Genomic DNA, 12,873 nt, shown 5'->3' on the forward strand with positions numbered 1-12,873 from the left:
GCAGGTAAGAGCGGTGGGGCCCGGTTGGGGGGGATTCGACAGACGACTACAAGGAAAAAGTGAATAAAAAGTTAAAGTATCGTCATCTGTCAAAATCCCCTCTCACCCGGCCCCAGCGCCCCACCACTCTTACCTACAGTGGCCACGACTGCACAGCTTTCGAAGAGGTCCTGAGGACGTTTCTTTGATGTGTCCATACAGGTCTTGTCAGCTTTGCTGGTTTGCTTTTCTTTTTGATAGTGCGGATGCCCTTGTTCTGTAAAAGGGGTCGTAGACAACCAGTAACCAAAGACCCTTTTTGTGTTGCCCGGCGGTATCGCCTCTATGACCCACCAATATTTACTCAATGAAGAAGCAGGCGCTGGAGACTGAAAGGCAGGAAACGAGGGTTTATTCTCTCCGGAGGAGAACACATCAATTCAGACAGCAAGTATCGTCACGAGGTGCTCTCTCTGCATCTCTGAGGCCTGGCCTCTTATACTCAGGTTTATGATCTTTATTGCACGTAACACATTCTTGCAACACTTTGATATATGAAAGAACATCCTCGTAATCTCCCCCTCAGGCCCGTTCCCACATACATTTACAGTTGAATTCCCCACCCCGGTCACAACAGGTGATGATTATCGCGCAGCAGGACATTCCGCCGATTCACGGAATGTGTGAAGTTTGATCGGATCTCGTAGGGTGGGGGCTTTGATCGGCTCGAGGGTCTTTTGATGGGGAGGGGAGGCTTCCTACTGTACGGGGTAATAAACAGTATCCGTAGGGCCAGGTGGTGGCTTGGGAACAAGGAAGACAGACGGGCACACAGGAAAGGGAGGTTTGCGTCAAAGGGCCTGAAACTATGAAAGGAATGAAGGGAGGTGTCGCGCTGGGAACAGGATGGGATTCTGAGGCAGATCTGCGCTGAAGAGGGGTTTATGACCCAAGGCATGTGAGAGCGAGGGGGTTGCCAGCGTGCGGGGGATGTCTGTGAGGTTTAAGAGAGAGAGAGAGAGAGAGAGAGAGAGAGAGAGAGAGAGAGAGAGAGAGAGAGAGAGAGAGAGAGAGAGAGAGACGCGCTGGCTATCAGCGAGGGGCAGAGGGGCCATGGTGCTCAAAATGACTGCCGCTTACGCGCAAGGCATGTGAAAGTGGGAGTGATCAGTGTGTGGGGGTGCTTGTGTAGGTGGAGAGCCGTGCTGGGGGTCAGGGGTGTGCAGAGGGTGGTTCTGGTCAAGGCAGCTAATGTGGTGGGCGTGTGTGGCGAAGAGTGTGGCATCGGGGCAAAAGGGAAGATGGCGCAGATAATGTTCACCAAACCGTATTGTTTCCACAGTCCTCCCTTTAACATTTCTAAGACATCTTGCTGGCCTATTTCCTATCTATGTCTACTGTTGTGGTCATAAGTAAGGAAGTGATAACCCAGGTGAAGGAACTGTACATAAACATCACATTTTTAAAATCTTTTCATCCAGTGGGCGGGCTCATCGTTAAGCTTTGTTGCAGGAAAGTCATAGTAATGCAATATCAGACAAAAATTATGCAGTGAGAGCGTTGGGTACAGATCATAGAAGCTGGTAGTCATTCGGAATAGGAGCCGATGGGTTACCAAGTAAGTAGGTTCTTTTTGTGCTCGGTTGGAGCATAGTCAATTCAATGGTGGTTGGGAGAGAAATGAGACATAGTAAAAACAATAATCAGTGTTCCCAGTGTCTTATGGTCGTGGACCATTGTTAGTCAGTTCTCGGCATTCTTTGTCGTCTTCTGTTGGCACTGTTGAACACCTGTATTACAATTCGTTCGTTAGCAGGAATGTTCATGTGGGTTGAGCCGTTGGAGGTCTGCGGGCAGGAGAGTGCCTTTGTACTGTTTTGCCAGGCCTCATGAGAGAAATGCGTTACGGTTTTGGAGCAGATGCATTTTCTTCCATAATCCAGAGAGTGGTCATTAGAAGGAGACAGAAAAGGATTGTAGTGAAGGGTGCAATTGTCTTTGAGTTGTGGAGTCTGTCTGTTCTTGGGTTTCTGTGGTGGGTATTTCCTGTTGCTTCCATCATCTTCAAGGTGCTCGGTACCGGGCAGAACCACATACTTCGTTTAGCTTCTCTTTGGGGTGACCCTTGGTGGTGTTTTAGGTCACCGTTCTGAGATTCAACACAGTTCGTGGTCTACTTAGTCAGGGCTCCCTCCTCTTTGACGCAGGAAATGCCCTTCTCCGGATGGCACAGTAGGATTTAGAGGATTTTGGAGGTTCAGGTGGAGGGAGGGTGTGTGGGTGAATAGTCTTTATGGCAGGTCGGAGGAGGAGGGGATGGAGCAGGGCCAGGTCGGGAACAGACCAGAGAGACGGAAAATTTTAGACAGGCGGGTCCATAATCACGTTCAGAGAGCAGGGACCTTTCGGCACACGTCGATCATAGAGCAGGGGCCTCAGGTCAGCCCTTTCCTTTAGGTTTGTCGGAAACAGTGCCTTGTCCTGCGACTCCTTACTGTTGTGGTCTCGCCTTGGCCTCCGTCGCTGAGGTTCCACGGTCTGCAGCCAGGCCGCGTGCTCCCACATCCGGTCTCTTTCTCCTCCGACAGTGGTACCCTTAAATGAGTTTGAAAAGACAGTCTTTAGAGATTTTGCAGAGGAAGGTAATTACGTAAATCTATTTCTCTCCCAACACCAAGCAACTGGGGTAAACATCCGCTACATTGAGGTTTGCAGCCAACGTATAAACAATTGATGATGGGTTTGCTGGATTCCCAACAACTTCCCTTTGTGGTTATTTCTTTGGCGTTTTGTTGGTTTATTACATTCATTTTGTCGTGGTACGAGGTCTGATACCCATTCATTGCATTCGTTTATTACAGTCATGTCAGTTCTCCTGGTAGTGACCCATTCCCCTAGTACGAGTCTTGCAAGGCTAGACCGGTCTTCAGGGCTTGGTATTTTACGAAAAAGTGTAACGTGTTATTCACCATAGCCTGATGGGCATCCTTCTGAGGAATGAACACAGGCTAAACTATTCTCCATTACATTAATGCGTCTTATCTTTGGCTAAACATCTCATTTTCAACAAGGTTTAATACAACAAGTTCTTTCATTTTTCGATCTAATTTTAACTTTGTAAACATTCTAATCTCTACATCGTTTCTTACAACCTGGCCACTTCATTAAAAACTCGGGGGGGGGCTTGCGATAACTATTAAACTCATCTTTGATGCGAGTGGGGTCTTATGGGAAACAACTAGGAACACAGTGAATTGGAGCAAGGGACATTTTTCAAATTCCCGTCTAGGGCAGCCGATACAAAACTGATGGCGTCCTGGGAAGGCGGGTGTATCTCGGTCGCCTTTGCTGATTGGGGCATTGATACAATTTTGGGACGGGGAAGGTCGCGCTACCAGAAACATTTTATCATGGATGCCACTGACAAGTAGTTCCCTCAAAATGGGTCAGATTAGAGAACCTTAGTCGTCTTACCTGTCCTTTTCCTTTCGGTCAATCTAGGTTTCATCAACATTTAGCAGAAAAGGAGAGGTAGTAACGTGGTATCGATGCAATTTATATTTAAGACAAATTTGTGCAAATACTTGTGGTATTTGGAGCCAATCAGGTGGTGCACCAGGGGGTAGTGGTTCGCCAATTAGGTGCCAGTTGCTAGGAAGAGCGAAAGAGTGGAGGAGAGAGAGAGAGAGAGAGAGAGAGAGAGAGAGAGAGAGAGAGAGAGAGAGAGAGAAAGATAGAGAGAGACAGATAGAGAGGGAGAGAGATCAACAATAGGCTAAATAGTACACGTGTGACATGGAGAGTGGCCATGTACTATTTAGGCTATTCAGTGCATTACCCAACATGAAACATTTTGGGTTTGTGTTAGAAAGCATGCAGTTTGGGACGGAAGAGCATTAGGCCAGGTACATAAGGACATGCATTGAGTCGGGTGTCTTTAGGTGCCATCTTGCAGCGTAGGTCCGCTTCATGTATCGGACATGGCATGGCTCCAGATCTCTTACTATACCCTAGTCATTATTCCAATGTAACCTGTAGAGGGAGAAAAAGGAAGAAAGGGAGGGGGGGGACAACATTCGAGCATATCAAATGTACGGGCACGAAAGTTATTTACTTACCATATACTCGCACTTATCTCCTCGGGATATAATCCCTAGGGTCTTGGTTTCTGAAGTCAAGGGAGCGGGCAGTGTGATAGGTTGTTTGTGGGGGGTTCGAGGGTGGCGTTATAGATCGGGTATAGGGAAACGCTAAAAAAAGAGGAATCAGAGGCGCCTAGCGCGAGGTACCTGGTTTTGTAGATGTATCTAGCCACCGGGATCCTTAAATCATTCCCAAAGCTGTGATGTTCTAAGGCATATCGGTTCTTCGGTCGACCCTGTCCCTTAGTACCTTCGACCACCATACCTTTATAACGTTCTATCATTCACACCGCTTTACTTTACCCATTCTCAGAAGTCGAGGTCCTTCTTCATGCGTTAGTTCCTGAGCCTAGTCGCATATTTGGAGGCAGCGTATCATACCCTTTGAGTCGATCATCAATCCAGGGCCGAACAATCCTTTTCTATTAACCTTGAAAAAAGAGCAGAACTGTTGCGCACAGAATAGCCCTCCTGCCAATTCCCACATTTACAGAAGTATGCGATACCTGTTCATAGTTTGGAAAACCTTTATTTGCGTAATCGTTTAGTAAGTAAATATGTGAATGCAATCGTATTTGGTCGGACACGGCGATGGCTGAAGCACATACAATCGGGGGCTATTTTGCAGTATTTAAAAACATTGAAAAACGTCTACTTAGTTATTTGCAAGAAACTGAAAACGTCTTTTAACAATTGAGGGATCATAGGGTATTTATTTCATAAATTGAAACACAGTCAGACTAAATGCAACCACATTTCCTAGATGTATACCGTGGGCGTGCGTCGCAAGCTACGTTATGTATTGGTTACAATAAATATCATAATAAATCGTACATTGAAATCAACATATTAACGGGATCCTTTCAAATGTTCGCCAAGTGAACCCTCCTCTCCTCTTCGTCAAGTGTACAAGGGTTCACATACATAACTCAGAACATCAAGTCTTGTTAGTCAAAGAACACCACGAGGTGTCCGTAAGTTCCTATTGATACCGGCGCCATTTTGGGCGATGCCGGGTTGGTTGCACCAGAATCCCTTTCGGCAGTTCAAAAAACCTGTGCTAACAGAGGGGCTGGTAATGTGTACCGTCAATCAAGAGGGGAGGGAGGTAGAATCTTCCCTACCAGGTCACGTTGAGGTTCAGCCGGAACTCACTCGAATTCGTTAGCCCACAATGTTCCTGGGTGGCTCAGACTGAAGCTGGTGCGGACACGAGAGCACCACCGTCTTGCGGCTATGTCGTGGTCGTTCCAGTTGTTCCCTACCGGAAGCCTGTAGGGGCCGAGGGCTTCTGGGACTCTGGTAGAATCTTCAAAGCTGTGGGGATGTTGTCGGAGGTGGGGGCTCGTGCCCAGGTGGGCAAGTGCCCGAGTTGCAATACCGGACAAAGTTACTCCAGCGGCCTAGACCCGCCTTCCAGAGGGCCCAGACGCCATTTTGAGACCCTGTAGCCGCCGCCCTTCGTCGTGTCTTTCGGGAGTGGAAGAAACTTCTTGAGGTGACAAAGACAGAACACCATGCTGTTGGAGCAGGACATTTGGTTCGGGGCACCAGGGGCAGCTGTGGAGCCTTCACCTGGGGAGGTGAGGGAGGCTCATTCGCGCCACCTCCCTCTCCCAGCGCATCCCATGCTGTCCCTTCGAATCAGGGGTGCACATGATGACCACCCTACACCCCTGACTCCGACTCTTGGGGGACCATTGTATGTCCGGTGCTGCGAAAATAGATCCGTCGGACATTGTACGTTCTGTGCTCCGCAAATAGGTCCGTCGAACATTGTATGTTCTGTGCTGCGGAAATAGGTCCGTCGAACATTGTACGTTCTGTGCTGCACAAGTATATCCGTGGCCCGGCTGGAGGATTTCGGCGCCGGGCCGGGGCTGGGAAGCCTCCTATCTGTGGAGGTGGGAGAGGCTCGTCCGCGTCGCCTCTCCCTCCCAGTCCCCCTGCACCAGTTCGATGGAGGAATTCGTGATGGCCGGACCAGGAGATACGAGGGAGGGGGTCATCTGGATCCGCCCCCTCCCTACTCGTGGCCCAGGGGACGTCACCCCAGGAAGGAGAGTATGGGAAGACCATTTCATGTCGGCCCATGGAGCCTCCCGTACATTCTCATCGGCGATTTCCTTTGGTCTATGGCTGATGACTGGCCCCGCCCCACACGTGCTATGTGTTTCACCTTCCGGATGGGCGGGACCGTTGACTCGTTACATTTTGAAGACTTCCGGAGTGAGCGTAATATGTTTTGTATTGTTCCTATTAGTACAGTTTACCTTAAAGAATGTTTTACTAGTTTTTCTATTTATCGTTGGTTGTGTGTTATCTCTATCGTAATTAAACTCTAAATTATATAACAGATGCTTGGTTTCCCTGAGTCCTTTTTCTAACAGGAGGTTGTCTACGCAGGCCTGTATTTGCTTTTGTTTTTCAGAGTGGGGGGGCAACAGGGGGGCAATCAGTCCCAGAACTCTAACATGTTGTTAAAATTGGTCTGACGAAATTTGTGCCATCGAGCATAATCGAACGTGGTGGTTCTATCCGTCCTGTCCGTGTTAGTCTGATTTGTTTTTGTCTCGCGCCTTTTCCCTTTCTGCCGGCCTGTTATTTCTGTCGACCCTCCGCTCTTACTTATGTTCTGTAGAGTCGGGCATTGGGCTTTCCCGTGCCCGAGACATTTACAGAAAGCACATTGGTTTTGCCTTAAATCTGTTCGTCCTGTGCATAGTGTCGGGGGATTACTTTTGGGTCGTTGTGTCTCGGGGTTGTCCCATCGGCACATCCCTTTGCACCGTTCTCTTTTTGTGTCTAATCCTCGGAACTGTGTCGTCCTTGGCCCTTCCTTTTGCCTACCAGACGTTTGGAGGATTGCCTGTCGCGTTTCTTTAACTATTTTGACTTCGTCTCTTTCTTTTCGTTGCGTAGCCTCTTTGCACCACATACCGAGACTATCGAGCATAATAGGCATTGTCTTGTTATTCCGAAGGGCTATTTCCACCGTTTCTATTTTGTCTAAATCGAAGGATCCTATCAGTGGCCACTGTTTCTCTTGGTTTGTTTTGGTATACTTGTGCCATAGCTTACTATAGGCTATGGTAATTAATCCATACTCTGTAAACATGTCTTTATTAGGGGTGCCTTCCAGTGGGGCTAGATGGTCCACCTCTAATAAACGGTCCGGGCTGAACCAGCTATCCATCAGTGGGGAGAAGACAGGCATGACGGATCACAATGGGGATAATAGTCAGCACTACCTATCTTATCACTGCGTGCAAAGACTAGACAGAATATTTCTATTCTACGTTGTTTGCAGGCAGTGAATACCTCAAGAACCAATATCGGGCAATCAGTGTTTGGTCAATAAAATAAAAAATAAAAAATGGTCAATGGGGAGAATAAGTAGGCCCGCAAAGGTTTGCGTCACCTACCCTTTCACTATCTGCAAAGAGGGGACCTATTCTTTCCTGTTTGCAGACAGAGAGTCTCCAGAAAACAATCCGTAACAGTTAATCAATGGGGAGGGGCAATTGATCAGTGGGGGAGAAAGATAGGCACGACGGGTGCGTTACCTATCCTTCACTGCTTGCAAAGAGAGAGCGGTTGTTTCTCCGTTTGCCGACAGCGAAACTCCAAATAAATTAACAAAGAACAAATACTAGTATTTTCCATCAATCATCAATCATTCCGCAATTCGTCGTGTTTACATGACCTTACCCGGACCGTATGGACAGTTTCTTGTCTTCCGAATCCAGCGCCCGATCGTCCTCTTTCCTTCGTACTCCTCGTGGCACTCCTGATGGTTCCCAGTCAGGACCGTAGATCACTCGAGAGAGGTCCGTTCGGAACCAGTGAAGTTCGGATGATCGGCTGTCAGACGAGGGTCTATCGGACAGGGTACCTTCCAATCGTTGCAGTCGTTCACTCTGTCGTCAGGACCTCTCCCACTGGATCCACGAGTCGCTGATGGGCCCCACGCTTGGGACGCCAATTGTAAAAGGGGTCGTAGACAACCAGTAACCAAAGACCATTTTTGTGTTGCCCGGCGGTATCGCCTCTATGACCCACCAATATTTACTCAATGAAGAAGCAGGCGCTGGAGACTGAAAGGCAGGAAACGAGGGTTTATTCTCTCCGGAGGAGAACACATCAATTCAGACAGCAAGTATCGTCACGAGGTGCTCTCTCTGCATCTCTGAGGCCTGGCCTCTTATACTCAGGTTTATGATCTTTATTGCACGTAACACATTCTTGCAACACTTTGATATATGAAAGAACATCCTCGTAATCTCCCCTTCAGGCCCGTTCCAACATACATTTACAGTTGAATTCCCCACCCCGGTCACAACAGGTGATGATTATCGCGCAGCAGGACATTCCGCCGATTCACGGAATGTGTGAAGTTTGATCGGATCTCGTAGGGTGGGGGCTTTGATCGGCTCGAGGGTCTTTTGATGGGGAGGGGAGGCTTCCTACTGTATGGGGTAATAAACAGTATCCGCAGGGCCAGGTGGTGGCTTGGGAACAAGGAAGACAGACGGGCACACAGGAAAGGGAGGTTTGCGTCAAAGGGCCTGAAACTATGAAAGGAATGAAGGGAGGTGTCGCGCTGGGAACAGGATGGGATTCTGAGGCAGATCTGCGCTGAAGAGGGGTTTATGACCCAAGGCATGTGAGAGCGAGGGGGTTGCCAGCGTGCGGGGGATGTCTGTGAGGTTTAAGAGAGAGAGAGAGAGAGAGAGAGAGAGAGAGAGAGAGAGAGAGAGAGAGACGCGCTGGCTATCAGCGAGGGGCAGAGGGGCCATGGTGCTCAAAATGACTGCCGCTTACGCGCAAGGCATGTGAAAGCGGGAGTGATCAGTGTGTGGGGGTGCTTGTGTAGGTGGAGAGCTGTGCTGGGGGTCAGGGGTGTGCAGAGGGTGGTTCTGGTCAAGGCAGCTAATGTGGTGGGCGTGTGCGGCGAAGAGTGTGGCATCGGGGCAAAAGGGAAGATGGCGCAGATAATGTTCACCAAACCGTATTAAGTTTCCACAGTTCTCCTGGTGCACCTGCGCTTGGCAACACTCCATCCCACCAGACTGGCAGACTTACAGGGAACTTAAGTAGCAGGCTCCTGTGAGCCAGGCAGCCCTCCTTCTTGACTATGTGGGTCTCACTATGCCCGAATATCAATGTTAATCTCCCCCCGTCTGTGACAGGGGAGTAATGAAGGTGGGAATATTGCCACATGTAGCACCTGAGTATCCCCACTTCTTCACCACCCCATGACATGCTGGGCAGGCCTGGGAACTCCCGGCTTGGAAGGTTGTTCCAGTGGACTCCTCCATCTCTAAAAGGAATAATTAAGGGAATAGCACAATTGCACTCAGGTCCTGGGGGGTCCCTCGCAGTGCTTGATTTGAGCAGGTGGTTTCTGGTGCTCAACACTGACACTTCATTCTCAACACCGGGCACTTATGATCATCCGTCACATGGTGGTACTGGGTGAGTAATTTAGGAGGAGCACAACAATGCAGTGTTTAATAGCACCCACGTCATTCTTACAGCTTTGAGTGGCCTGGAATAGTCTGAATTGTCACACTCGTAGGAGTGGCGTATAGTGTCATTGGCAGCTGGCAGGGGCAATGAATGGGTGGTGCAAGCTGCAGTGGCCTCCTGACAAGACCCCCAGCACTTTCTTTTTTTTTTAATAAGCTTTGGATCCTCCACTTCACGTTCTCCTGGGTAACTCTTATTCTAGAGTGCTAGCAATATTTATTTATCAGTACATTCAATGTGGAATTCTCCCAAAAATCTAAAAGACGCAATGCAAAATATCTCTCCCATACACCCATTTCATTTCATCGCCATTTGATTATTCTCATTTCACAAGCTCCACAAAAAATCCTGCACAATCATTTACTGTGCGTTAAAGTAGTAAACCTTGCACATATCTCATTTATATTGGTGTTAACTTGGGATGCTTCTGTAGTGCCAAACGACTAGCTACATTTCGGTGCTTCAAAGCACTTTGCGGTACAAAAAGCATGCACACTGGGCATAGATGGATCAGTAATCTCATTTGCAGTCTGCAGATGCCATAAAGTGGCAACTTCTCAGCAGACATTCTCCAGAACTCAGGAATAACATATCTTCCATCCATAACTAATCTGTAGCAGAAAAGTATGAACAGCGGTGCTGCTTGAGAGAGATAATAACAGTTACTACTTTTTTCAAATGCATTTCTCATATAACACTCCAAGGTCAATTGTAGGCCACAATTCCACACCACGGAGGTCCATTCGAATCTGCTGCTGCGCTCTCTTGCTCTCCACCTAAATGTAAGTTTTCAGCACAATGTGATCCGTCTTAGTCCTGAGACTATCTCCAAGCCCTCTTATCAGTCCTCCTCTATCTCCCTCTTTCTGTTGGGCTGAGCTGCTCTTCACTCTGTCTTAACCTAGAATTCCCTCCCACAGAAGGAGCATTCTTCCCCCGACTTTCATCTTCACTTTCCAATTAGTTCGAGCTGCTGTTCATTAGGTCACATGAGAGCTGCCTTCATCACAGCCAAGCTGCTGGGTGCACTGTAGCGTGCTGAGAGACGCCCACTGACTGATTGCTGCCACTGACTATCTCCAGTATGAACTGTGTGCAATCCAGGCCATTCCAGAGCCTGCCTCGCTTAGCGTGTTATTCTTTAGCTGCCATGCGCACATTCAGAGGAAGTCAACGAACTATCATATCTATTTATCACCTTAGGTTTTCTACTCAAAGCAGTGGACTGGCCATAATTATTAAAAATCGTCCCATTAAACGCGATCGGTACAAATTGTTGGTGGAGAATATTTGTTGGAACTTTGACCTGTTTAATGTGGCAGAAAGCACTGGCTTTCATCTGTCAGGGCATGCCCGAGAGATACTGCAGAAGGAATGAATGCAAGATAAGAACGCGTTTGCTGCCTTCCAAGTGTGCCACCAGAGAGGGCACATATTTATCATATGTTGCATGTAGGGTTGCCAGTTAAAACAGCGTACAGTGTTTATCTATGTTTTATTTGATGTCAGACATAAAGATACTGTTGTTCTCCAACCCGGGGCCCTGCACGATTTCTGGAAGGGTGGAATGTTCTTCATGTGGTTACTTAAACATATTGGGGAATATGTACAATAGAATTAGAGAGCGCGGCGTTAAGCAAAACGTGCTAACGCAACGCTCCACCATTCTGAAAATGCAGGGATGCATCGTATTTACAAAGATATGGTACAACCCTGGCGCTACTTTAAGCTGCGTAATGCTAAACAGGCACCCTTGCATCATAGTACTAGGGTGCCTGCATTGGAGGAATGATTATTTATGTGCAAAAAGGTGTCCCTTCCTGCACATAAACAATCACAAATGGCAATTTGTAACTCCTATGAGTGCTGCTTTATGCAGCACACATAGAAGTTGCAAATCATCATTTTTTTTAATGATTGTTTATGTGCAGGAAGGTGCACCTTCCTGCACATAAACAACCACACATAGAACACATAGAAATAGCAAAAACAAGGCAAAATAAAGCATTTCTCCTCATTTTGCCATGTTAAGACTAGGTTTTCCCTAGTCTTAATTTTAGCCCTGCCTCATATTTACACCATTCTTGTGAATATGGGGTAGCGTCAAAATTAATAGGTGTTGTGGTGGAACACCCACCGCTACTCCCATTGCCCATCCCTTTCATGGTAAGTAAAGCATTGAAAGAGTGCCTTATTTACAAGGCAGTGTTAAGCTACATAAAGTGGCGAAATGCTGCCTTGTAAATAAGAAGAAGCCCCTTTCGCCACAGGAACGTCATAAAAAGGGGCATTCCCGTGGTGATAGAGGCGTGTAAATATGGCCCTTTGTGTTCTCTTGCTTTGGCGGGAGAAGAAAGTCGTAAGGGACGCATATGCCACACAGACAAACAGAGATTGCTAATGTTTGTATCATTTCCTACGTATGGGGCTTTTGGTTCTTAACGGATACAGTCAGCCTGACATTGCACACACATATGTTGCATGAGAATTGTGAATAGGAGACACAGTGATAAGCCCAGAAAGACCCCTTGTTCACCTTCGGCTCGATTCATGTAAGATTACTCCTGCGTCCGTTTCATTGTGCCCCCTGCGCTACTTAGTATTCCAATATGAACTCCCCTTCCTTGTACCAAATGCCCCAATCGGGTGGCAAAGGTAGTGTGCCTTGGGCCCTAAGTCAAGCAAGGATAGGAGCCTCATTATGCCCAATGGTTGGGTAGTAAAGGCAGTCAATTGAGGTGCAGAGGCAGTCGGACCTTCGGACACCTGAGCCCAGGTGCCACTGCACATGGTGCACTAAGGACAGTTACATACCTGCCTCGCTCGGAGCTGTATTGTGTGTCCCTTCTCCGAGTTACTAGTCCAGTGTTCCAGGATGGCATGCATAATTCACACTTCAGTTTGTGGGGTCTTTTTTAGTCAACTTTGATATCCTGGTGGCCTTGCCATTGCAATGGCATATATATCCGGTCTGACGCAACACTCCATAAGCCTATGCACAATACCACTTGGCCTCTGTGGTCACTGGAGGGTGTGTTATGTGAAGTTGAGACAATTTTTGACTCTTATTTCAACTCTGATCATTGAGTATTTATGAGACAGGGAGGGTAATGTTCCCTCTTATCGCTCTGGGGGAATGTCCTCTTTTGTATATGCAGGTCCATGCCTTTCACTGGCATGTGTACGCTTAACCTGGTGTGTTTCTGGGCTGGAGGTACTG

Source organism: Lissotriton vulgaris, chromosome 4_1 (genome assembly GCF_964263255.1).
Source record: "Lissotriton vulgaris chromosome 4_1, aLisVul1.2, whole genome shotgun sequence".
Classification (NCBI taxonomy): domain Eukaryota; kingdom Metazoa; phylum Chordata; class Amphibia; order Caudata; family Salamandridae; genus Lissotriton; species Lissotriton vulgaris.